The following is a 24,791-nucleotide window of genomic DNA, read 5'->3' as shown; positions in this document are numbered from 1 at the left end:
CAATTATGGCAACAACTTGTTATTAGCTATCATTAAGCATCAGAAATGCTATCTATGAAGCTATGACAAAAGAGATTAAAAAGAAGCACTGAATTTAAAATGCAGTGGTTATAAGGATCCTGATAATCAATTGTTGAAAGTAGCTTCATTGTACAGTAGTATGCAATAAAGATTCCTCTCTAGCTGTGCCAGGTTGAGTATCTGAGTAATTTCAGCCACATTCTGTCCAGGGAACATGACAACACACTGAACAACAAAGAAAAAAAAACTAGCAGAGAAAGACAAGACTCTGAGCTAAAGACATTCTCTTGCACTGTTTCATTGCTGAAAGGAAATTGTGAGCTTTGCTTTGCAGTTCTCTGGTTCCTGTAAGATTTGCTTTCCTTGAAAACAGAAAAATAATAATAAATAAAAGTATGGCTGAGCAAACTATATTAAGCAGAGTCAATAGATGGAGCTCAAATAAACCTTGCAGCTCTTCTTTTTGAAATATATTTTTAATAAACTTGTTTGTGTAACTCTTGGAGATGATATAAAAGTTAACATTTGTCCACCTTATTCCATTCTGCCAATTCATTTGCAAAGAAAGAATTGATATTTGATTCTGAGGTAGTGTAAGGTCTGGAAAGCTGCCTGAGAAGCCAGATTTGGATAATTGAGGAAAACAGATCTAAACAGTGCTCTGAGAAATCTTGGAGACACCAAGAAAGTGTCTCTAAGAGGCAGGCTGCAAAGAATACACATGTGTATGACATGAGTAGAAGACACGTCATTCCAAGTTACTTGCTGATTATTGTTATACTGTAACAATAGACTGTTTCTAGAATTATAAAACAAGAAATATTCTTAGAAGAATGCCTGAAATAGTTGGACCCATAGAAAAAACAGAGATCAAAGTTCTAAAGCAAATATTTTGGAAAGATACAAATTGGGATTTTCCCTTATGCCATTTTCTTAAGCATAAGTTTATTTGATCTTCCTCATCGTGATCATTGAACTGGTTTTGCAACCCATCTTCAAAGCATGTTTAATACGTGGGAAGTCCAAAGTGCCTTCCCTCAGGTTATCCTGACAACCAGGGAAAAGAAGTTCAACTTCAGACTGAAACAAAAAAGACAGGGAACATGACCAACAGCCATTCTTCCAAATGAAAAATAAAGGACAAGCACATGCATCGCATGAGTTGAGGTGAAAGAGTAGAAATGGAGCTGATCTGGAAAGCCAGATCACAGAGTTTTCTCTAATCCAGTGTTTCTCACCCTTAGCAACTTTATGATATATGGACTTCAATACCCAGAATTCCCTAGCCAGCTTCCATCCTATCTTAGACCTCCATCTGTCTAATCTATGAAGTGCCAGCATTGTTTTGCAGTCATATACCATGCAAGTTCTGGGAAGAAATCAATTCTCTCTCTCTCTCTCTCTCTCTCTCTCTCTCTCTCTCTCTCTCTCTCTGTGTGTGTAAATTAGAGTGAAGGTTTCTGTATTTAACAAAGGAAAAAGTAGTAGGACTTTGAACGTTACATTTTAATTAAATTCCTTGCAAGCTGAAAGGGTATTACAATAATGCATACTTTCATTATTTGATGCCAAGGGGTATAATCCTTGCACAGGTGCATTGTCTTTGTATTACAACTTGGATTAAAATATAATTATTCATCCATCTGGTGTTTTTATAACATCTAGAGGGACAGCTATGCTGATCTGCTTCAGAAAAAGAAAAAGACCTTTTCAATAACTTAAAGTTTAGTAGATTTCATAAAGCATAGATTTTGTCGACTTGTGCCATAATAAACCTAGAAGTCTTAAAGTTGTCATAATCTTAACAAAGTCATATAATTTGACTCATGTCTCCCAGGCAGAGAAGGAAGAAATTCAGAAGCAACTACAAAAGAATAAAAAAATTATTTGAACAAACAATACACATAACCCATAATATTTGCTAAATAGGAATGTCAATATTAGCCTATTGAATAATGTGCTGACATGCAAATCAAGACACATTGCAAATATTTTCTATATCTTCTGTCACTTTGGGGTTATTATTATTATTCAGATTTGTTGTGTTTTATTTTGTTTTACAAGATTGGCTTTCTCTAGTTCTAGTAAAGAAGAACCATCTTGCAGGACGTTTACTGTAGCCATGATTGCACTCTGTTTCACTGACTGTTGTACTTGAAAATTCAGCCAGTGTTGTTACCATGCCCTTGATGTAGATTTTGTACTGCTTTTTAATTGGATGAGTTGTTTTCTCTGATGGGAATCCTATATGTAATTATTTGCTCTTCATTTTGTTCATAGTTTTAATGCTAACTATTTATATGTTGTAGGCTACCAATGTGATTGAGACTGAGGTTTGATTAAATAAATCTGACTCCTAGGCCCAAATCAAAAGGAGAGCTGCAGGCATTCTTGGGTCTCCTAAACTTTTATCACACATTCCTACCTCATAAGGCAGCAATAGCAGAGCCCCTCCACAGGCTGCTTGACAAAAAAGCCCCTTGGAAATGGACTAACTTACACAAAAAAGTTTCCAAGATTTGAAAGCTCTTCTATCAGAAAAGTCCACTGTAACTCATTACATAGAGTCTAAACCAGTATGTCTTGCATGTGATGCATCTCCTTATGGGGTGGGGGCAGTCTTAAGCCACATAGAGAAAAATGGGAAACAGGTTCCTATTGCATTTTACTCTAGGATATTTTCATCTGCTGAGCGCAACTATGCACAGATTGACAAAGAGGCCCTGGCCATAGTTGCTGGAGTTAAAAAATTTCATGATTATTTATATGGCAGGTGATTTCACTGTCTACACTGACCACAAACCTCTGTTGGGACTGTTCACAACAGACAAACAAACCCCCCACATACTATCTCCAAGAATGTTGAGATGGTCTATTTTTTTGTCTGCATACAATTTTAAATTAATTCATAAATCAGGAAAGGAAATGGGCCATGCTGATGGCCTCAGCAGACTACCACTGCCACTAATGGATCCTGATCCAGCTCCTGCTGCTAGAATACTGTCCATACAGGATATACCTGAGTTTCCCCTCCATGCAGGGGATATTGCTGCTGAAACTGCCACAGATAAAATTCTGAGTAGAGTATACACAGGCTGGTTGGAAAAAAATCCAGGCTCTGAATTTCAAAGTTATTTTTTCAGGAGGCATGATCTGTCTGCACATAAAGGCTGCATTTTATGGGGGAACAGAGTCATAATTCCCACTTCCCTAAGGGACAGGGTCTTACACTCCTTACATGAAGGCCACCAAGGCATTGTCAGAATGAAAGCTTTAGCTGGGAGCTACCTTTGGTGTCCTGGCCTTGATAAGGCTATCGAGGATCAAGTCCATGGTTGTTAAACATGCCAAAAATCTAGGCCTGAAATACCTTGGACCCCAGTTCATAGGTGGGAGGAAACACACACTCCCTGGTCTAGGATTCACATAGATTACGCTGGGCCTTTTCAGGGGCAACTTTTCCTGATAGTAGTGGATAACCACTCAAAATGGCTGGAAGTAATTCCAGTTCCTAACATGACTACTGCTAGGACCATCCAGGTGCTGAGAAAACTCTTTGCAACACATGGGTTGCCTGATGTTTTGGTTTCTGATAATGGGGCCCAATTTACTGCTGCTGAATTTCAGGCTTTTCTTAGAGCTAACCTCATCAGACATGCAACATCTGCACCGTTTCATCCATCTTCTAATGGACAAGCTGAACACATGGTGAGGACAACAAAGGAGGCACTCAGGCGCATTGTCACAGGTGACTGGCATCACAGATTGGCAGATTTTTTTACTCTGCCAGCATTCTACGCCTTGCACTGCTACAGGTAAAAGTCCTGCTGAACTATGTTGAGGGAGACATTTAATTACTAAACTGGACAGGTTGCATCCAGATAGAGTGGCAACAGAAGCCTCTAGACCAAAACCCCCGAGGGGACTGCACATGGGTGATTGGGTTTGGGCCAGGAACTACGATCACAGGAATTTATGGGTTCCTGGTCAAATAACCAAGGCATCCGGTCCCCTATCTTATGAAGTGGGGTTGGAGGGAGGGCGACTGGTCAGAAGACACATCGACCAACTCAGGAAAAGGTTTCCAGAATGGTCACTAAGTGAGGACTACAGCATAAGTCCCTCCCAAGGTCCTTAACCTTGCAGCCAAGACATCCCTCACTGGAACCACCAGGGTTTTCCCTTGTCAGCAGAGGTGGAATCTGAGGATGAACCGGGAAGTATGGAAGTGCAACATGGAACCCCTTACCAAGCAAGCCAGCCAAACCTCAGCAACCGCTGTGCCTACTCTGCAGAACAGACTGACTTTGGGGTGGGCCACCCTGGTGAGGCCAGCCAGAGCATTTTGATTCCCCTTGACACTGGAGCACAAAGGGACATGGGTCTACCCAGCCTGCTGGGTAAGTTGGTAGACCACAAAGTAATGGGAACTCCAAGACATTCCTCAAGGCCACACAAGCCTCCTGCGTATCTCACGGATTACATTGTTAAATAAAGAATGTATTGTGTTGTGAAACTTGTAACACTAACTACAGAAACTTGTGCATTGTGAAACTGCCTTTACTGCAATGTAAGCATGTTCATGAGATGTTGTTTAATCTCATTGTAGTTCTAACTGCATTGGTAAGCTTGTTCAGACATTGTTAATGTCATTGTAGCCACAGTGAATTTATTATTTAATATTTTTTATTATTTTTTATTGTTATCACTATAGTGTTGGGAGTTGATTAATAAGTCTTGACAGCTGTTAAGACTATTCAAGGGTGTCATAGTCTGGTCTAAGAGGGGAGAAGTGTTATGTATTTGGCTTGTGGTGTTACACCATGTGCGTTGCTGGAGAGGCTAACGGCTCTCCAGCAACCCAGACAAGCTGTCTCCAGGCCTGCAATTGGTTAGCTCAGGTGGCAAGAGTGGGTTCAACCCTATTGGCTGCTGCCTAGGGGTTAATCTATATACTGTGGTTGGTTGCGGCCCAAGCCTTCAGTACAGTTCCAGCAAGAATAAAAGCATGAGTTATTCTGTACTCAGCCTCGTGTCATCATTCCTGCTCCCAAGAGCCCACACTTAACACAATTTGTCATCAGTCTCACACCTCCGCATTTTCCTAATCTGCCTTGTAGATTATTGGCCCAAGAATGAGACATGAAATATCTCTGAACATATGTCATGAGGTGATAGTTTAGCCTTTCATTATATCAAAATTTCAATATTGTGTACTGCTATGTTTACCTTCCTTAGTGTTACAAAACATATGTTTTCTGAAATCTGCATTCCATTCTTTGTGCATTCTCCTACCTATCAATTATCCATTTACCCACAGATTAGTAAGCAAGTAAACATTACAGTCATTTTCATAGCTCCTATTTATATGCTTTATATCCTTAACATCTGCATTGTTCATCCAATATAAACTGTCATGGATCATGAAACTAAACAGATAATTTAACTTAGCTTTTAATTCTGCCTTTTCAGCCAAAACATATTAACTTCATCTAGGCTTTCAAACCAGCATAATTTCTTCAGTCTAGAACAAATCAAACTGAGGTAATATTTCTTTATCTTGAAATAATTTTTATGAAATATAATAATATGCCACAGAACTAAAATTTAATGAAATCTCCTTTTGAGATGAGAGTTTTGGATATTCAGCAGAGAATCAGCAGGTGCAGGAAGAGCTGCCCTTTTCTCTCAAAAAAATCAAGACTCTTTGACAACCAGAGTGCATCTCCACTGTTGATCTCTACCACTGTTTCTACTCTCACACAAAAAAGCAATGTGAGCTGCTTACAAATGTCGTAATGGCCACCAGCTTCAAAACATAAAGAACCATAAAGCTAGAGGCAGGAATCTTGCCAATGGAGTAGAGGCAATGCTCACCAAGAAGAAAACAGATTGCTCCAAAATTCTGTAGAGTGGCAATTTTGTAGTGCAATCTGAGATGAATTCTAGTTGGTGATTCCTAAGGAACTGGATAAGGTATTTTTTACTGTTATTTCAGGCAAAAATAGGGACCCTCCCTAGTTTTTTGGAATGTAAAGATGAGTGGGGAGAGATGTGCATTCAGACTCGCAATATTGTGTTAATGTAATTACAATAAAGATAGAGCTAATACTCCTGGGTGTGCTCCTTGTCTGGACTACCTTGTAATAGCAGTCATCATCTATTAAAGGCCTACATGGCATTCAGCTGGGTTATTCAAGGGACTTCCTGTCTATTGGTATCTTATGATACATCACTTGTTTGTATCTTATGATTTATGATTGTAACTATCATTTATGATCTATGACTTATACTTTGTTGTTTGTATGAGAGCTTATGCACCAGAGACAAATTCCTTGTGCATCTAATCATACTTGGCCAATAAAGAATATTCTATTCTATTCTATTCTATTCTATTCTATTCTATTCTATTCTATTCTATTCTATTCTATTCTATTCTATTCTATTCTATTCTATTCTATTCTATTCTATTCTATTCTATTCTCTGCCATCTCTTAGGACAGGGCTTTTCAACCTTTCCACCCATTGTACCACTTTTAGGATATGGCAACCTCCGAGTACCACCAGGCGCCTAGCAAGGTGTCAAAAACTTGATGACCAAAAAAAAAAGGAAAAAAGTGATGAAGTACAGGTAGTCCTCAACTTACAACAGTTCACTTAGTGACTGTTCAAAGTTACAATGGCACTGAAAAAAGTGCCCCCCAAGCTACAGCTGAGCAAGACACCCATCTGCCCGCCCAGCGGCGCTCCTCCTCCTGTCCAAGGTTTTCATTGTTGTGTTGAGGATTGGCAGCGGGGATGGGGTGGGGGGTTGGTTTTTATTCCCCCTGTCTGCTGGGTGGTTGCAGCAGGTTTTTGTCACTTCACATGACCCTGGGACACTGTGACCGTCATAAATATGAATCAGTTGCCAAACATCTGAATGTAAATCACAAGATCCTGGAGATGCTGCAACATTCTAGCTGATTGGCACTTCTTCTGGGCTCAGCAGAAGTGCCAGGATCAGTGCCAAGCTCCAGCTTGAGCCTTGCGCTGATGCTGGTGCTTCCACTGAGCCCTGACAGCCCCAAAGAAGCGCTGATCCTGGCGCTTCCGCTGAGCCTGACAACCCTGCAGCTCCAGCCATCTCTCACTCAGGCTTGTGTGGTGCTACCATTCCCCTCCCCCGCTACCACTTTTCTAGGATGGTCACGTACCACCTGCCAGGTGCCAATGTACCACAGGTGGTATCCATACCACTGGTTGAAAAGCCTTGTCTTAGGAAACATGTCTTCTCTGTCATTGGACCTAGCCTTTGAAGTAGCATTTCCCCTGAAATTCATGTGACTCCTATGGATTTCTCTAAGCTGTTGAAAACTTGGCTATTTTCCCCCATCTTGAGTATTAAGGCAGTCTTTGGATGTAGTTTTTACTTTACAGTATCTAAAGAACTGGATCCCATCTACTTTTGTATTGTATTTTTATTGTTTATTATATTGTGAACCACCAAGAGTCAGTTTGGAGATGGATGGCACCTAACTATACATGCATACATATCAATAGCATGCATGCTTAGAACAAATTCCCTTCCTTCTCTCAAAAAGTTACTTAAATTCTCCAGTATCTTCAAATATACTTTATCTTCATCAGACCAGCAATGATGTTCTAAAGGTCACAAAACAAACAAAAACAGTATAACTGAAAATTGCTTAACAAATGCTAATCACTTATTAACTAGGAGTCCCTTTAATGATATATCTAATTAGCAAAAGTTGAAAATGCCTAAACCTTTCTGTGAAGGTGCTTTTTTCCCCTGGAACCCAGAAACACTCGATTACATAAACTTTTACCTTATACTAATAAGGCACAACTGACATTTTAAAATAAAAAACTAGTATGTTAATCGTCTTACTATCTCAACATAAAAATCAGATTCCATATGCATGATTGCCCCAAACTTATTTGTTTGCTAGCCAATCAATTTAGCCTTTCTTCTCAAACAGAAGAATTATCTGCTCATGTAAACATATATAGAGGTTTATGACTTTGAAAATATGAGCAGACAACACACAAAATCCAAATATAATCTAAACATTAAAGTACGCGAATTGAATATAAACATGACCTTTTTTCATACTGCCTTTTTTATCAAGAGATCAAAATTTGGATGTAAACATTTCTAACTTCCAGTTTTTAATTTAGATAGTAACAGATTTTGTAAAAAAAAAGTATACTAGAAATGAGCTAATAAAGTGAGACTGATGCAGTTAGATTACAGTATCAAGATGGTGGAATCTCATAGACAGTTCCTCAGGATATTTGTCTGAAGAGAAGAATAGATACATACTAATGAGGGACATAGATGTTAAGACCATATATGCCCTAGTATCATTTGATATTGATCAAGATTGAAAGTGTTAAACTAATGCTTGGGTAATCCATTTGGAATGTGTTAATGGACAATTAAGGAATAGGAACTAAGAAATACCTTTGAGATTATCTACTCAGTGGAGATGAATGGGTGGGACATGTGAAATAACAATTTTCTCATAAGATGTGCAATAATAAAATTGCCATACTGTGAAGCTTTTTATGTACTTTTTACTTCATTAGCTTGTAAAAGAACTTTACATACAAACAGGAACTAGCACAAATATATCTAATAAAAAACATATACAAGCTCTTTGAGCTGAAGGGGAAATGTATAACTAAATGGCAAATAAAACAAATGTATTGCTTTTATTATCGTTCCTTACCACTACTTTTTAAAAAAACATTTTAAGAATGTTCCATCCTATGACTTTGAAAAAGAAGCATTGAAATAATTGCACATTTTTGTGCATGCCTAATCTATGGATTTTTGCAAATTTCCATAATAAAATGCTTCTTCGTCATTTTTTCCACTTCTTTGTCTACACTGTTCCATAACATATATATGCATCCTCCTGTGCAAGTTTGGTCCCCCCCCCAAAAAATACAACAAAACATTTTAAGTAGTGTGAATGCAAGAGAGTCTTTACCTTCCCATTTGCCTATTGATTCAGAAAACGTTTTTGTGTGTAACAGGCCTGGCTTATTCTCACTGACGTGGTTTTGTTTAAGATTTATTGGTTAGAAAAGAATGCAGAAGAGCATTCACTGATTCCTATCCACCACCAGCCCAGTGAAAACCCAATTTATCTTGTTTGAGAGAATCTCCCAAAGTTAAAAGGGGAGGATGGTAAGGATAGGAGAGAATTGCTCTGTCAGTGAAATTTTCAATTCCTTGCACATAGTCAGAAGAAAGAATGACATTATATGAAAAATGCTAAAGCAGAGGAAAGATTTCAGCCCAGCTTGCAGCTTTAAATTTGCTTATATATCAGAACATAAAGCAGTAACAGCTTCTTCTGCCAACTCCTTCCCCCAGGTTCGCTCTCAATTTTAATAACAAAATTTCAGGTGCGCTACATCTCCAGGTTGCAATCTAGTAACTCCATCTGTTCCTACATTTATAAGTTGTCACAGGCGTTGGCTGCAAAAGCATTATTTACAAATGAATATAAATACAATCTTTTATTTCCAGACAATTGGCTCCAGCATCCTATGTTATTTAATATGAGAAGTGTTTAACAACTAAATAAGATGCCAGGGTCCTTACTTCAAGCTGTCTATCACTACTCTTTAATTATAGAATTAGGCTAATTAAATATTAGACCATTGCATATTTTCATTATCACTCTTGCTTTGCAGATCCTAAAAGGACATTGTTGTCAAAGTATTAGCTAAAGGAATTATATTTAAATCTTCCTCAAATTAAAACAAAATCATTTCTTTTTGCAGTCAGGTGTGCTGTGGAGCAAAGCAGTCAAGGTTTTTTTTTTATTATTATTATTATTTTGGCTAATTCTGGATCGTCTATAGTCACACATTCCTGATTGTTTGAAGACACCATATAGTGGAGAGTTAATGGAGTGTTGGCTTCCACTTGTGAGATGCCCAAGCTTTCTTGTCAGTGTTGTGATTCAGGGTCAGCCTGTGGGTTCGGCATTTGGGTCGGACGATTCAGAGGAGGAGGAGGGGGGTGTTGGAGAGGTTGCTGAGGGGGTTGGAGAGCTTGCTGATGAGAGCCCTCAGCCAGGCCCCTCCCACCTGGTTACGATGCAGACCCAGCTGTGTGAGCCTGACAACGTGGATGAAGATGACCCACAGCTGGCCCTGTTCAAGGACGCCCGACGCAGGAGGCAGTCAATCAGGAATAAACAGAGGAAGGCAATGGGGCACCTCGGAAGGAGGCAGAGAGAAGCCACACCCTGAACTGTTTAAAAGGGGAATGCGTGGGAGGGCTGGTTTGCTGAAGGCAACCATTTGAATAGTTCCTGTTTCATGGTTCGTGTCTTGTTTTGCTCTATTTGCTTTTGTGTTCATAAATTTGGCAGGCTTAGTTCCAGCCTCTTGCCTTCTTGTAAAAGGGGTTGTCCCTGCCTTATCTGCAGGGCCGGTAGTAGGCTGGTACAGAACAGTTAGTTCTTTTGCAATGTTGTATGTAGGGGATCCTGATAGAGATACAATTGGACGGGTGGGGGGAGTATGCCAGGTTTGTGTATTTTTGGGTGTCTATAGAAGTGTGGGAAGATAGGTCCACTGCTTCGCATCTGCCACTGTTTTTCTTTGGCAATTTGGCCTTTCGTAGTGAGCTGACTGAGAGTTCTCTTGATCTGGTTGTCTAGCTTTTGTATTCTAGTGGTGTTCACAGGGATGTAGGTTTCTTTGTCCTCCAGTATTTCTTTTGCTTTTTGTTGGTATTGTGCTCCGTTCATAATCACTGTGGTTTGGCCTTTTTCTGCAGGTAGGTTTCTGAGGGCTGCTCTGTCTTCTGCTGTAAGTTGATTCTGTTCCTTGGTTGTTCCATCAAGTCGCTCATGCATTGATCAACCAAGATTAGATTACTGTAATGTATTCTAGCATGGAGCTGGTCCAGAAGGCAGTAGTGCGGGTGCTGTATTATACACAAGGGATCCCACTAGTTGGTGAAATGAACTGGTTACCAGTTAGCTTCTGGGTATAATTCATCATGCTGATTGATGTAATGGGCAAAAAAGTTATTTTGAGGGACAGGAGGAAAAGCTGTTACCAAGACAACAGTCAGATAAAAGAAACCTGAGTCTAGTGCAAAACCGTAACCTGAGAAAAAATCTCAGACATGACCCTTCTTAGTTCTCACAAAGATAAAGGGCATAAATGTATTCAGACTATAAAGTTTCTGTTATTATAATCTTATAATAAAAGTAGCTTTGGCCTGCATGACTTTGGTTTCCTAGTCTGGTAAACTTTTAACATTATTATGTGTTTTATTTACATTATGTAATATATGTTTGTTTAAAGTCATTTAATGGTTACAATAGAAGATTGCATGTTTGACAGTTCTTTGACAGCTGACAGCTCCACACGCGGCTACCACTGACAGCTACTGATAACAGCTGCGAGCTGACAGCTCCATACGCGGTCGCCCGGGATTGGTCAAGAACGGAAGCGGCAGGAAAATCCACAGACAGGGATTGGCCAGGAGCTCACCAGCGGGACTATATAAGGGGTTTTTAAAATGTACTAAGCTGTTCCTGTGGAGATGAATAAACAGCTGATTGTACCCAAGCCTGCTGTCCCTTATTGACCGGGAACCCGCCATAAAACACTACACATTACTTCTATTATATATGTGACCCAAGACAATTCCTCTTCACTTAGTGCAGCCCAGGCAAACCAGAAGATTGAATACTCGTGATATATAGACCAAAGATGTGAGCTCCCCAGGAGATGAAGGGGACACAAAAAGTATTTGCAGTGTTTATCTTTTTTCTTTCAAAAGCTGGCTACAGATCTTTACCTAATCATTGTTTCTTTTTGTTGATGTGAGAGCATGAATGCAATCTCAAATAATGGCTTTTGCTGTATTCCATACCAAAAACAGTGATATCAAGTCCCTAGTATAAGGGGGGGGGGAACCCTACCATCTCCTTTCATTTGCTTAATAAAATAATTGTTATTCATCAAAAGTATATTTAAAGACCATTTGAAAAATGTATATATTATCAAATGAGACTGTTAATTTCATGAAAGCATGATGATTGTGATGATAATTACCTTCCATCATGAGCCCTGGTGGCGCAGTGGTTAGAATACAGTACTGCAGGCTACTTGTGCTGACTGCCAGCTGCCAGCAGTTTGGCAGTTTAAGTCTCATCAGCTCAAAGTTGACTCAACCTTCCATCCTTCTGAGGTCAGTAAAATGAGGGCTTAGAGAGAGCTGTAAAGCACTATGAAGCAGTATATAGGTGCTATTGCTATTCCTATCAAAACAGATCTTAAAAACTGCATAGATAATTTTTCTCCAGAATTACCTGTCCTTAACCTGGTCCTTGAAGTTTTCCAGTGGTGCAACCATCACATGACAAAAGTGTGTCTGAAATAAATATAATAACTATATCAGATACCTTTAACTGACATATCAGGAATAATTTAAATGAAAACAAATTTATGTGCTGAAAGGAAGAAAGTTTCCTTCACATTGAAAACAAACACTAAATATCCATTATGTTAAATTCACACATAAAATCCTGCAACATATTATGAATCTAAGAATATTATTTGAGGTTAGTTCTATGTCAGTGATCTATAAAAGGATCTGGAAACTTGATTCAAATTTTTCTCCTAATAAGATGGTGTAATATAAAAATGTGAAAAACAATTATGAAGTAATCATATTTTTGTCTATCAACAACTCTCACAATATCTCAGTCAACAAGTATTTACAAAAAACAGCCCTCTTTATCTGAAATTATTTTTCAGTTATCAGCTTGGAACAAAAGTTGATTTATATAAAAATCTTACATGTTTAGAATTACCACATAAACCATCTTCCTCACTGAACTGCTTTATCATTTGTGACCTTCTTAAAGAAAAGTATTTTTTCTATAGATTTTTTTAACATCCTTACACATAAAGGGAAATCCATAGCCATTAACTTTCCATGGTACAAAATAATGTAAAAAAAGAAATAGAGAACAAGGGAAGGAAACAATTGCCAGATCCATCTTGAATATACAAACACATCAGTAAAATTATTCCACACCCCACATGGTGTGCTATAAAAAAGGGAAAAAATCAAATACAAAAAGTATTTAAAACAAAATGACATTTTAGACTTTCCAACTGTTATGGAGTTATTTTAAAAGGCATCCTAGCAGTCCTCGTACACTTTGAGAAGATGAGTAGTAGCAGAAGAAGTAATAATAGTTATGTTATGGAGGCATTATGGGGACATTGTGAGCTAAGGAGAAATTAAAGAGAGAGAGAGAAATATCTTTTTCTGCTAAATGACTAACTAAAATACTAAATACTATTGTGAAAGAGCAACAGGTTAGCTTAATGAAATAATGTTCAGCATAAATGGATCGTCATTTTATGGTGATTTTTGAATTAGTTATTCTGAGGTAAAACCAAGACTGCAATCTTAACTACATCAAGTAGTAATGAATCCTCTTGAACTCATCTGAATAAAGTTTCTGAACAGACGTTAATTCTGAACAAGATTTTAAATAAAGCTCTGTTTCCTGGTAAGTATATGCACTTCACCTCTGACCTTTCTTAATGCCAGCATGAGTCTTCTCAGATTTTTTTAGACCTCAGTCTAGTTCACTGCTTTTCATAATTTCTGTTGTTTTCTCCTCTAAATACTAATGAGGTTCATCTCTGTTTCTATTTAGGAGACTAGACAGGATTAATTAGGCCTGGACAGAGTCAAACTGTTTTGAAAGCATGTACATTTTTTTTTCAAATTCTTAAAATCCAGAATGCTAATATTGTCAAGTTATACCATGTTTCTTCTAATCTTGTTTTGTCTTTGTCCCAGAAAATTCCTAGATAAAAACTTCAACATATACCTAGATTTACATTAAGATGGGACCTCATGGCTGAAATCTAAAATTCTGCAGCCCAATCTGGGCCAAATAACCAAACAGGAGCCAGAAAAATGTATGCTGTACCAACAGGGTAAAAGCAGTTGAAAAACATGCACAACGAGGCCAGTAAGCATGGAGAGCTTAAGAACAACAAGTCTGGGATTTAAAATTATCTAGCTGCAACAGTATATGCTAAGGCAAACTTTTGCTTAGTTTATTTAGCTGACTGGTGCTTAGTCAGCCTCCTTCTTGGCAGAATACTCTTCCTGTTTTTGTCACTGCAAAGTAACTGATATGATACTCTATTTTAAGTAAGCGCTTCTCCTGATAACCATTATCCTAAGAAGAAACTGTTAGTTCTCTAACAAAAATGTATTTGACAGTGAAACTTGACTCCAATGTTAGAGTCAAAGAACCAAGGTTTATTGGGATATAATTCAGAGGTAATTTTGTTGCTATAAAGCATTGTTAGTAACATCCATATGATCTGGTTGCAGGTTTTCCCTTCTAATGCTCCCTTTGCAACCAAATGCCTGGGACTGCAGTTCTCGGGACATAAATGGCAGAGGTTATGTTGTGATATTGAAAGCCTCAAAGCTTTCTTGGGAAGGAGAATGATAAAAATAGTATGTTGATTTATAGGATTCCAGTTTCCTATTTTTTAAATTAAGATTATTATTATTATTATTATTTTTAAAAAGTAAAAGAGGAAGATGGGGCATAAAACCAAATGGATACCAAAAAACCCCTCACATTGTTTTCTTGACCACTAGAGTGGGGACCTCAAACCTAGGACAGTCATTTCCAACAATTTTGCTCAAGAAATCTTTTTTCAACCATCTCTATGAATAGGCTATTTACGCCCATTAATATTTTTTTTACTTTCCTCCAGTCTTCTCACTCTCATCCCATTGCAGTTGTTTTCTAAAATTTCATCATCATCATCATCGTCATCATCATCATCATCATCATCATCATCATCATCTTGCAATGAAAAAATAATCTGTGAAAATTAACTATCCTGACCCTAGACGTTTGTGTTCCTTTTAACCCTAATATCTCTCAATGGACACATTTTGGTTTCTTCCCAGACTGGTTGGGTTTTTTTTCTCTTACTCCCCACACCCCCACACCCCCATAGTAGTGTAACTTTTCCTCCCTTAATTTTTAAAAACATCTTTATGTTGCACTCTGTTGCTTTGCATAGTCTAGCATTGGAGTCACAATGATACCCTAAGGGAAAGAAACCCCAAAAGAAACGATCTGCTACTGTCAAAGGAGACATGTGGGAACAGGATGTAAAGGCTTGTATGCAAACATCTGAGAAAGCAAAGGAAGCTAGTGAGGAGAAAACAATTGCCAAAGGAAAAAAGCAGACAATAGTAGACTGAAGTAAGATAGACAGCAGGACTTGCCTTCCCTGCATGGATTGGAAGGATAAGAAACAAGGGAATAACCAATCAGGTCTTGCAGTGGCCATAGTCTGGGTAGAGAGCCAGACCCATTGTCAATCCAATCCAACTCATTTCAGACCGGAATTTCTGAAAGTGACTTAAGAAATAGTTGGGAGCAGAAGGGAAGGTAAATAGCATAAGATGCTGTCCAGAATTGCCCTTAGCTTAGATTGTCACTCAGCAGCTAAAGTAATATGATAACTTAATTTTCCTTTCTCCCTTGTCTCTTGATGGGGACTTCTACAACAGGGACAAAGACCAGCATAATAAATCTGCAACAGATTGTAACATGCCAATTGCCTCCTAGAATTTGCTGCAGGATCTACAAAGCTTCCAGGGTAATCAATAAGTCATCATTCACAGCAGCATAATCAACCTTCATTCCATCTAATGCTTTTCATCATCAGTCCATCTAACAGTTCTCTTCTGTCTTATGAAACCCTTTATTTATTGATTGATTGATTTATTGATTGATTGATTGATTGAATTTCTATACTGCCCTTCTCCCGAAGGACTCAGGACTTTGAGACTGTTGTGAATTTGTTTTGGTTGTCTTTACAAACATTTGTTTGGCAGGCTGCCAAAAGGATATTGGCAATAGGAACGAACCTCTTAGGCCCAAACTTTTTGTGTTCCCATATGCTCAATTAATCAGAACTGCAGCCTAAACGTTGCTGAATTCTGCTGAGATGGTTGGTGAGTTCATTTAAAAGGGGTGGGGGAGAGGTTTTTTTTTAAATGCCCATGGCATCCAAAGCTGTATTTCCAGAGGGAATGTTCCCACTGACTTTTTAATTTCTAGCTATTTCCAAAATAAATAAGCTGCACCTTAAGAGTAATGGAGCTGCAGGGCTGTCAGGGCTCAGCAGAAGCACCAGGCTCAAGCTGGAACTCAGTACTGATCCTGGCACTTCTGAGCCCAGAAGAAGCGCCCATCAGCTGGAATGTTGCAGCATCTCCAGGGTCTTGTGATTTACATTCAGATGCTTGGCAACATATTTATGACAGTCACAGTGTCCCAGGATCATGTGAAGTGACCAAAACCTGCTGCAACCACCCAGAAGACTGGGGGAATAAAAACTAAACACCCCCCATCCCACCCTGCTGCCAATCCTTAACAGAAATGCTCACAACAATGAAAACTTCAGACAGGAGGAAGAGTGCTGCCGGGCAGGCAGGCAGGTGTCTTGCTCGGCTGTAGCTTGGGGGGCACTTTTTTCAGTGCCATTGTAACTTCAAACAGTCACTAAGCGAACTGTTGTAAGTCAAGGACTACCTGTACTTCATCACTTTTTTTTCTTTTTGGGGGGAGTCATCAAGTTTTTGACACCTTGCTAGGCGCCTGGTGGTACTCGGATGTTGCCATATCCTAAAAGTGGTACAATGGGTGAAAAGGTTGAAAAGCCCTGCTCTACATCTCCAATACTGAACTGACCAAACCAAGTTTATTATTTCAAAGTTCTTCCTGTGAAAACCTCTAAAAATAAAATTAATAAAATAAAACTAGTGGTATGACCCCTTCATGGATTACTGCCTTGTTGTGGTTAAGGGGCTTGCACAATTCAATGAAGCTATGAGCTATGCCGTGTAGGGCCACCCAAGACAGACAGGTCATAGTAGAGAGTTCTGACAAAACGTGATCCACTGGAGAAGGAAATGGCAACCCACTCCAGTATCTTTGCCATGAAAACCCTATGGACAGTACCAAAAGGCAAAAAGATACGACGCTGGAAGATGAGCCCCTCAGGTTGGAAGGCGTCCAATATGCTAGTGGGGAAGAGCAGAGGGCTAGTACTAGTAGCACCAGAAAGAATGAAGCAACTGGGCCAAAGTCAAAAGGACGCTCAGCTGTGGATGTGTCTGGTGGTGAAAGGAAAGTCCGATGCTGTAAAGATTTTTTCTCCATAGGAACCTGGAATGTAAGATCCATGAAACAAGGAAAGCTGGACGTGGTCAAACAAGAAATGACAAGACAGAACATCGACATCTTAGGTATCAGCGAACTAAAAGGGACAGGAATGGGTGAATTTAATTCAGATGACCATCAGGTATACTACTGTGGGCAAGAATCCCTCAGAAGAAATGGAGTAGCCTTCATAGTCAATAAAAGAGTAGGAAAAGCAATACTGGGATACAATCCCCAAATGACAGAATGATCTCAGTTCGAATCCAAGGCAAACCATTCAATATCACAGTAGTCTAAGTCTATACCCCAACCACCAGTGCTGAAGAGGATTAAATTGACCGGTTCTATGAAGCCCTACAGTACCTTATAGAACTAACACCAAAAAATGATGTCCTTACCATCATGGGGGATTGGAATGCTAAAGTAGGAAAACAAAAGATAACTGGAATAACAGGCAAGTTTGGCATTGGAGTACAAAATGAAGCAGGGCACAGGCTGATAGAATTTTGTCAAGAGAATATGATGGTCATAGCAAACACTCTTTTCCAACAACCCAAGAGACGGCTCTACACATGGACATCACCAGACGGTCAACACAGAAATCAGATTGACTATCTGCTCAGCAGCCAAAGATGGAGAAGCTCTATACAGTCAGTAAAATCAAGACCAGGAGCTGAATGTGGCTCAGACCATGAGCTTCTCATTGCAAAATTTAAGCTTAAACTGAAGAAAGTAGGGAAAAGCACTAGGCCACTCAGGTATGAACTAAATCATATTTATTTATTTATTTTAATCCCATTTATATCCCGCCCTTCTCCGAAGACTCAGGGCGGCGACGAATATACAGTAGAGGTGACAAATAGATTTAAGGAATTAGATCTGATAGACAGAGTACCTGAAGAACAATGGACGGAGGTTCGCAACATTGTACAAGAGGTAGCAACTAAAACCATCCCAAAGAAAAAGAAATGCAAGAAAGCAAAATGGCTGTCTGAGGAAGCTTTGCAAATAGCTGAGGAAAGGAGGGAAGCGAAAGGCAAGGGAGAAAAAGAAAGATACACCCAATTGAATGCAGATTTCCAGAGAATAGCTAGAAGAGATAAGAATGCCTTCTTAAGTGAACAGTGTAAAGAAATAGAAGAAAACAATAGAATAGGGAGGACCAGAGATCTCTTCAGGAAAATTGGAGAGATGAAGGGAACATTTCATGCAAAAATGGGCATGATAAAGGACCAAAATGGCAGGGACCTAACAGAGGCAGAAGAGATTAAGAAAAGATGGAAAAATTACACAGAACTATACAAGAACGAGCTTAACATCCCTGATAACCATGATGAGGTGGTCACTGACCTCGAGCCAGACATCCTAGAATGTGAAGTGGGCCTTAGGAAAGCTGAGCAACAACAAAGCTAGTGGAGGTGACAGAATTCCAGCTGAGCTATTCAAAATCTTAAAAGACAATGGAGTAAAGGTGCTACACTCAATTTGCCAGCAAATTTGGAAAACTCAACAGTGGCCACAGGATGGGAAAAGATCTCTTTACATTCCAATTCCAAATAAAGGCAGTGCCAAAGAATGTTCAAACTATCGCACCATTGCACTCATTTCACATGCTAGTAAAGTTATGCTTAAAATCCTACAAGCTAGACTCCAGCAGTATGTGGATCAGTAGGTGTGAGCTTAAATGGACTCCAGAAGATGGTAGAGGACAGGAAGGCCTGGAGGAACATTGTCCATGGAGTCACGATGGGTCGGACACAACTTTGCAACTAACAACAAAGTGGTATGAATCCAAATTGACAATTTGTCATATTTCTACCAATTGTTGCCATGTTTTTTATTCAGCTACATAAAACATGGTTGTGTTGGTGGTAGCATGATTGGAGTCTGAGAGTTTATTTTATTACTTTATTTAAGTATATTTCTGCCCTCCCTGCGAGATATTGCAGCAGGTCTATTCCTTGTAAACATTACAGGGCATTCAGTTAGTGGGGTTTTAGTGAAACCACCCAATGGAAGCACATCGTGCACAGCTCTAAAATAACCTCCCTTAGTCTGGGGAAGGTTAATATATACAAATAACTTGCAGACTGCCATGTATCTTTTTCTATCAGAGTTTTTATTTTAAAAAAACAAACAAAAAAGAGAAAAGTGTGGGGGAGAGAAACATACTATATTACATGTAGAAAAAGTACCTTGATCCAATTTTTAAGTACAAGATTAAACTTTAACCACCCAGAGTAATACCGATAAGTCTTTCCATTATACAAACAGAGAACCACTATACATAAAAAATAATATATACAATCAATCTAAGATTGCAATCTATAGGATGCACTAGCTTTCCAAAATCAAAAGGTGTTTAGTTTTGTGCTTGTTAAATCCATAGTTTTTTTTTATTTTTTCAATATATGGTGCATTTTACAATACCAGCATAATAACACTGACAGCCAGCTTTCTCTGAGGTATCCAATAAACATGAAAGACTATGTGTTAAATTAATTTCTTCTTAAAATAATGAGAAACATACTTTATTTGTTTACAGTATAACTAGATATACCACTTCAAAACAGATGCTAATGTTGACAATAATTCCAGAATTTTAGAGGCAGCTAATTCATCTGCATCATACTGTGAAAACAAGAGTTCTTCTGATCAACTATACTGCCATTGATTTAAGATATTGATAAAAAATAGTTACCTGCAATTTTCAGATTCAATTTCTTCCAAAATGAAATTGATCATGCCAATAAGGGTCAAAGTTATGCTTCCAAATAATGACAGTCGTTCGTGAAAGAGAAGCATTAACAATATTGCTAAAAAAATGAAGACAGACAGTTTGATACTAAGATTAAGGTGCTGGGCTAGAAACTAGGAGACTATGAGTTCTAGTCCTTCCCTAGACATGAATCCAGCTGGGTGGTTGTAGGTCTGTCACTCCCTTTCAATCCTAGGAAGATTGCAATGTCAAATTACTTCTGAAAAATGTTGTCAAGAAAATTGTATGTCAAATCTACACACATTCTTGAAAAAGTGCCATGACATAAAAGGGGTCATCCATAACCTTCTAATTGTTTCCATTTATATCGTTGAATCAAGTCAAAATGTATGCCCAGTGATAAAACCTTATCTCAGAAAGGTTGTAATCCATCATTAGATGTTGGCTATAATTTACAAAAAGAAAATCTAGGAGGTTGTCCTTCTTATAGAAAATATGTTCATATCTAATTTCATCTTTATTTTTAGACATAATTGTGAGGCTTATATGCTTTCTTAGAAAATAAGCATGATAGATGTAGTTGGAGCCAGTGTATTGTGTTACCCTTATACCTGGAAAGAAGATTGAGCTAAGCAAAAGCATTCCGAAACCTTTTAAAGGCAAGGGGGTTGAAGTCAACGAGTGCTTTGTTAATGGCATCCACTTGAGGAATAAACAAAGTAAATAAGCATACTAACCAAGGCAGAGAATATAAATTAATCCTATGACATGTTTTTATGTGCCCACTAGCCTAAAAATGTTGAGAGCACTTAGTACAAGCCATAGTTTAAAAAAAAAACAAAATTGTCAGGACCACAATCGTCTTAATACCAGAATAACCCATATTATGGTGAATTGTGATATACTATAAGACTGATGTATGGCAGTGAAAGTTGGACCATAAGAAAGGCTGAGTGCCAAAGAATTGAGGCCTTTGAACTCTGGTGCTGGAGAAGACTCCTGCGAGTCCCTTGGACTGCAAGGCGATCAAACCGGTCAGTCCTAGAGGAGATCAACCCTGACTGCTCTTTATTTTTTTTTTTATTTTTTTTTAAATTTTATTAAATTTATTATTTAAAAACATTGGACACAGTACCAGCGAGCTGACAAACCTTTTTGTCTACAATGTTTAAATATATATATATACATGTATATATGTACATCAAAAATACACTTAAATACACTTAGATTACAAATCGGTGAAATACCACAATATTTAAAACAGTGAGCTAGTCTGTAAAACCTAATAGAGACCTTTCTTTTTATCCATCCAAAGATACAATTTGTTCCAAATTCTATAATAGTCTGATTGATCTTTATTCTTTAATTCCAAAGTTAATTTGTCCATTTCAGCGCAATCCCAAATTTTCCTAATAACCTCTTTTTGTCCTGGGATCTCATTCTTTTTCCATTTTTGCGCAAATGATATTCTAGCTGCTGTGATAATATGGATCGTTAAGTATAGCACATCTTTAGGATATTTCTCTTTCGTGATTCCCAACAAGAAAAGTTCTGGACTAAACTCCAGATCTTGTTTCAATATTTCTTTCAGCCAAATCCAAATCATTCTCCAAAATTTTTGTGTTTTACTGCAAGACCACCACGTGTGGAAGTATGTGCCTATCTCTTCAGAACACTTCCAACATTTGGGAGATGCTGTTGTGTACATTTTTGCTAAGCGGGCTGGGGGAAGATGCCATCGGTAAAACATTTTAAATAAATTTTCTTTATACGATGAGGCCAGTGTTATCCTTTTATTCCTATCCCAAATTGTTTGCCAAGTATCTAGGTCGATGTTATGTCCTAAATTGTTAGCCCAGATCAACATGGGGTCTTTCACTTGCTCTTCAAACAGCTTATATCCCAAAAGTAATTTATAAAAATTCCTTATTTGTTTAGAGTCCGGTCCCAATAATATTTTGTCCAATGCTGTTTCAGAGGTATATATCCCCCATTCATTTTTATCCTTCCTAAATCTCGATTGGATTTGTAAGTAGGCCCACCAATCGAGTTTTATACCTTGTAATTCTAGTTCATTCCTAAGTTTCAATTCCCCCTCCTCATTCAGAATATCCTTGTATGAGATTATGTTACCCAAATCAAACAGATTTGGGTAAACTATCGCTTCAAGGGTGGATAGCCAGACCGGTATTTTGGTGTAATTGTGAGATCTAATTTTTTTCCAAGTATTGAATAGCGCTTGCCTGATCCGGTGTCTTTGAAAATGCGAGAAAAGACCTTGTTTCTCCGTCCATAGGAAAGCATGCCAGCCATATTGCAAATCGTGACCCTCTAAAGTTAATAGTCTTCTATTTCTCAAGATTACCCATTCTCTAATCCAGCTCAGGGCCGCGGCGTGGTAATATAATTCCCAGTCTGGCAATCCAAAACCCCCATTTTCCTTCGTGTCTTGTAAATATTTCAATTTAATTCTTGGTTTTTTCCCCTGCCAAATAAAATTTAGTGATAATTTATCCAAATTTCGAAAAAATTTAGAGTCGAGTTGAATTGGGATATTCTGAAACAAAAACAGGATTTTAGGCAGAATATTCATCTTAATGACAGCGATTCTTCCCAATAATGAGAGTTTTAGGTTTCCCCATCTTTCCAGGTCACCTTTTATTTGATTCACTACACTATCATAATTATCCTTTTTGAGTGAAGTGCATCTAGCCGTAATGTTAATCCCTAAATATTTTATTTTCTTGACTATTTCTATATCCGTGATTTCGGCCAGATTACCTTTTTGTTTATTGGTCATATTTTTAACAATCATCTTGGTCTTATTTCTATTTATTCGCAGTCCGGCAACCTCACCATATTTAGATAATTCTTCCAATAGCTTTGGTCCCGTCTGACATGGATCCTCCATAATAAAAACTAGATCGTCCGCGAAAGCTTGCAATTTAAAGGTTTCCTTTTTAATGGTTAATCCTTTTATCTTTGGGTCGCTTCTTATAGTTCTCGTTAATACTTCAAGAGTCAATATAAACAGCAACGGTGATAAGGGGCAGCCTTGCCGTGTTCCCTTTTGAATTTGAAACTTGCTAGATGCTTCCCCATTAATAATTATTTTTGCTTCCTGATTGTCATAAATTGCCCTAATTATATTTATAAACTTTTCTCCCATATTCATAAAGCTAAGCTGTTGGCACAAAAAAGACCATTTAACATTGTCAAATGCCTTTTGGGCGTCTAAGAAAAGTAATGCCATCTGTTGTTCGCTATGTAATTCATAGTACTCCAATGTATCTAATATTATTCTAATGTTGTGCTTAGTGTGTCTCTTAGCGAGAAAACCATTTTGATCTGCGTGTATGAAATCATTCAGAAATCGTTTCAATCGTTTCGCTATAATTGATGTAAATATCTTGTAGTCCGAGTTAAGAAGTGATATGGGTCTGTAATTTTGGATTAATGTATGGTCTGTGTTATCTTTCGGAATAAGGGTTATGTTTGCCTCTAGCCAAGATTTAGGCGTCCTTGCGCCTTCTAATACTGCGTTAAATACCTCCACTAGGGGTTGAGCTAGGATATTTTGTAATTCTTTATAAATCTCTGATGGAAGACCGTCGGGTCCCGATGCTTTATTATTCTTTTGTGCATTAATAGCTTTTATCACCTCAGATAGTCGAATTTCCTCGTTTAACATATTTCTGGTATCTTCTGTGACCTTAAGTAGTTTGGCTCTTTGAAAATATTCCTCCATTTTCTCCACACTTACCTGGCTATCTTCTTTGTATAAACGTTCATAAAATTCCTGGGCTATAATTTTTTTTTTTTCCTCCTGGTGGAATATTCTCCCTTCCTCATCTCGTAGTTCGTGAATCCAGTTTTTCCCCTTTTGTTTTCCCAATTTGTATGCGAGCCACCGGCCCGGTTTATTTGCATTTTCAAAAAAATTTTGTTTCGTGTTTCTCAATTGTTGTGCCAATTTCTCTTTGTCTAGAATGTTAAGTTTGTGTTTAATCAGATCCATAGATTGCTTGATATTCTCTTTTTGTGGATCTTGTTGGAGTATAACTTCTAAGCTCTTATATTCCTCTTCTAATCTTTCCCGTTGTTGTCTTTTCCCCTTATTTTTATATACCATATATGCCCTCGCTACCCCTCTCATCATTGCCTTAGCTGTATCCCAATTGTTTTGTACTGAGGTGTCTATAGCTTTATTTTCCTTAAAGAAAAAACTTAGTTCTCTCTCCATCTTAGATTTGAGTTCGTCTTCTTTTAAAATTGCTCTTTGAAGCGTCCATCTGGGTATTTTTTTGGAACCTTTCCAGATAAGTTTAATAGGATTGTGATCTGCCCAAGTACCTGTCGCTATATGTACCTCGTCTATTTCTGAACTAATTTCTTTCGTCATCCATACCATGTCTATTCTAGACCATGAGTTATGTCGGTTGGAGTAATATGTATATTGTCTAGCCTTACGATTTCTTTCCCTCCAGACATCTTGGATATTTAGTTCCTCAGCCAAGTTAAGAAAAGATCTCGGTAGAGTTCTTCTCTTCTTTTTCCTAAGCGTCTTTCCCATATAATCCAAATTTATATCTAGGATAGCATTAAAATCTCCTATTAAACAAATCTCCTCATAATCAATGCTACATATCTTATTGTGAAGTGTTTTGAAAAATTGTTCTTGGTTATGGTTTGGGGCATATATCTCTACCATCATGACCTTCCTGTGATTTATTATAACCTCGACTATCAGTATTCTACCCTCTTTATCGTTATAA

General features: G+C 38.1%; 1 long non-coding RNA gene across 2 annotated transcripts in view; it reads right to left on the bottom strand.

Moving 5' to 3' along the window:
* Window positions 1-24,791, bottom strand: part of LOC310639657 — a 49,610-nt gene that overhangs the window by 9,829 nt on the left and 14,990 nt on the right. For both annotated transcript variants that reach the window (XR_014492365.1, XR_014492366.1), the window contains one exon: window positions 12,378-12,439. This is a non-coding gene — a long non-coding RNA (uncharacterized lncRNA). The remainder of the gene's footprint in view (window positions 1-12,377; window positions 12,440-24,791) is intronic.

This window comes from Vipera ursinii, assembly GCF_947247035.1.
Source record: "Vipera ursinii genome assembly, chromosome: 4".
In the NCBI taxonomy this organism is placed as follows: domain Eukaryota; kingdom Metazoa; phylum Chordata; class Lepidosauria; order Squamata; family Viperidae; genus Vipera; species Vipera ursinii.
This window is presented reverse-complemented; position numbering and strand designations above follow the sequence as displayed.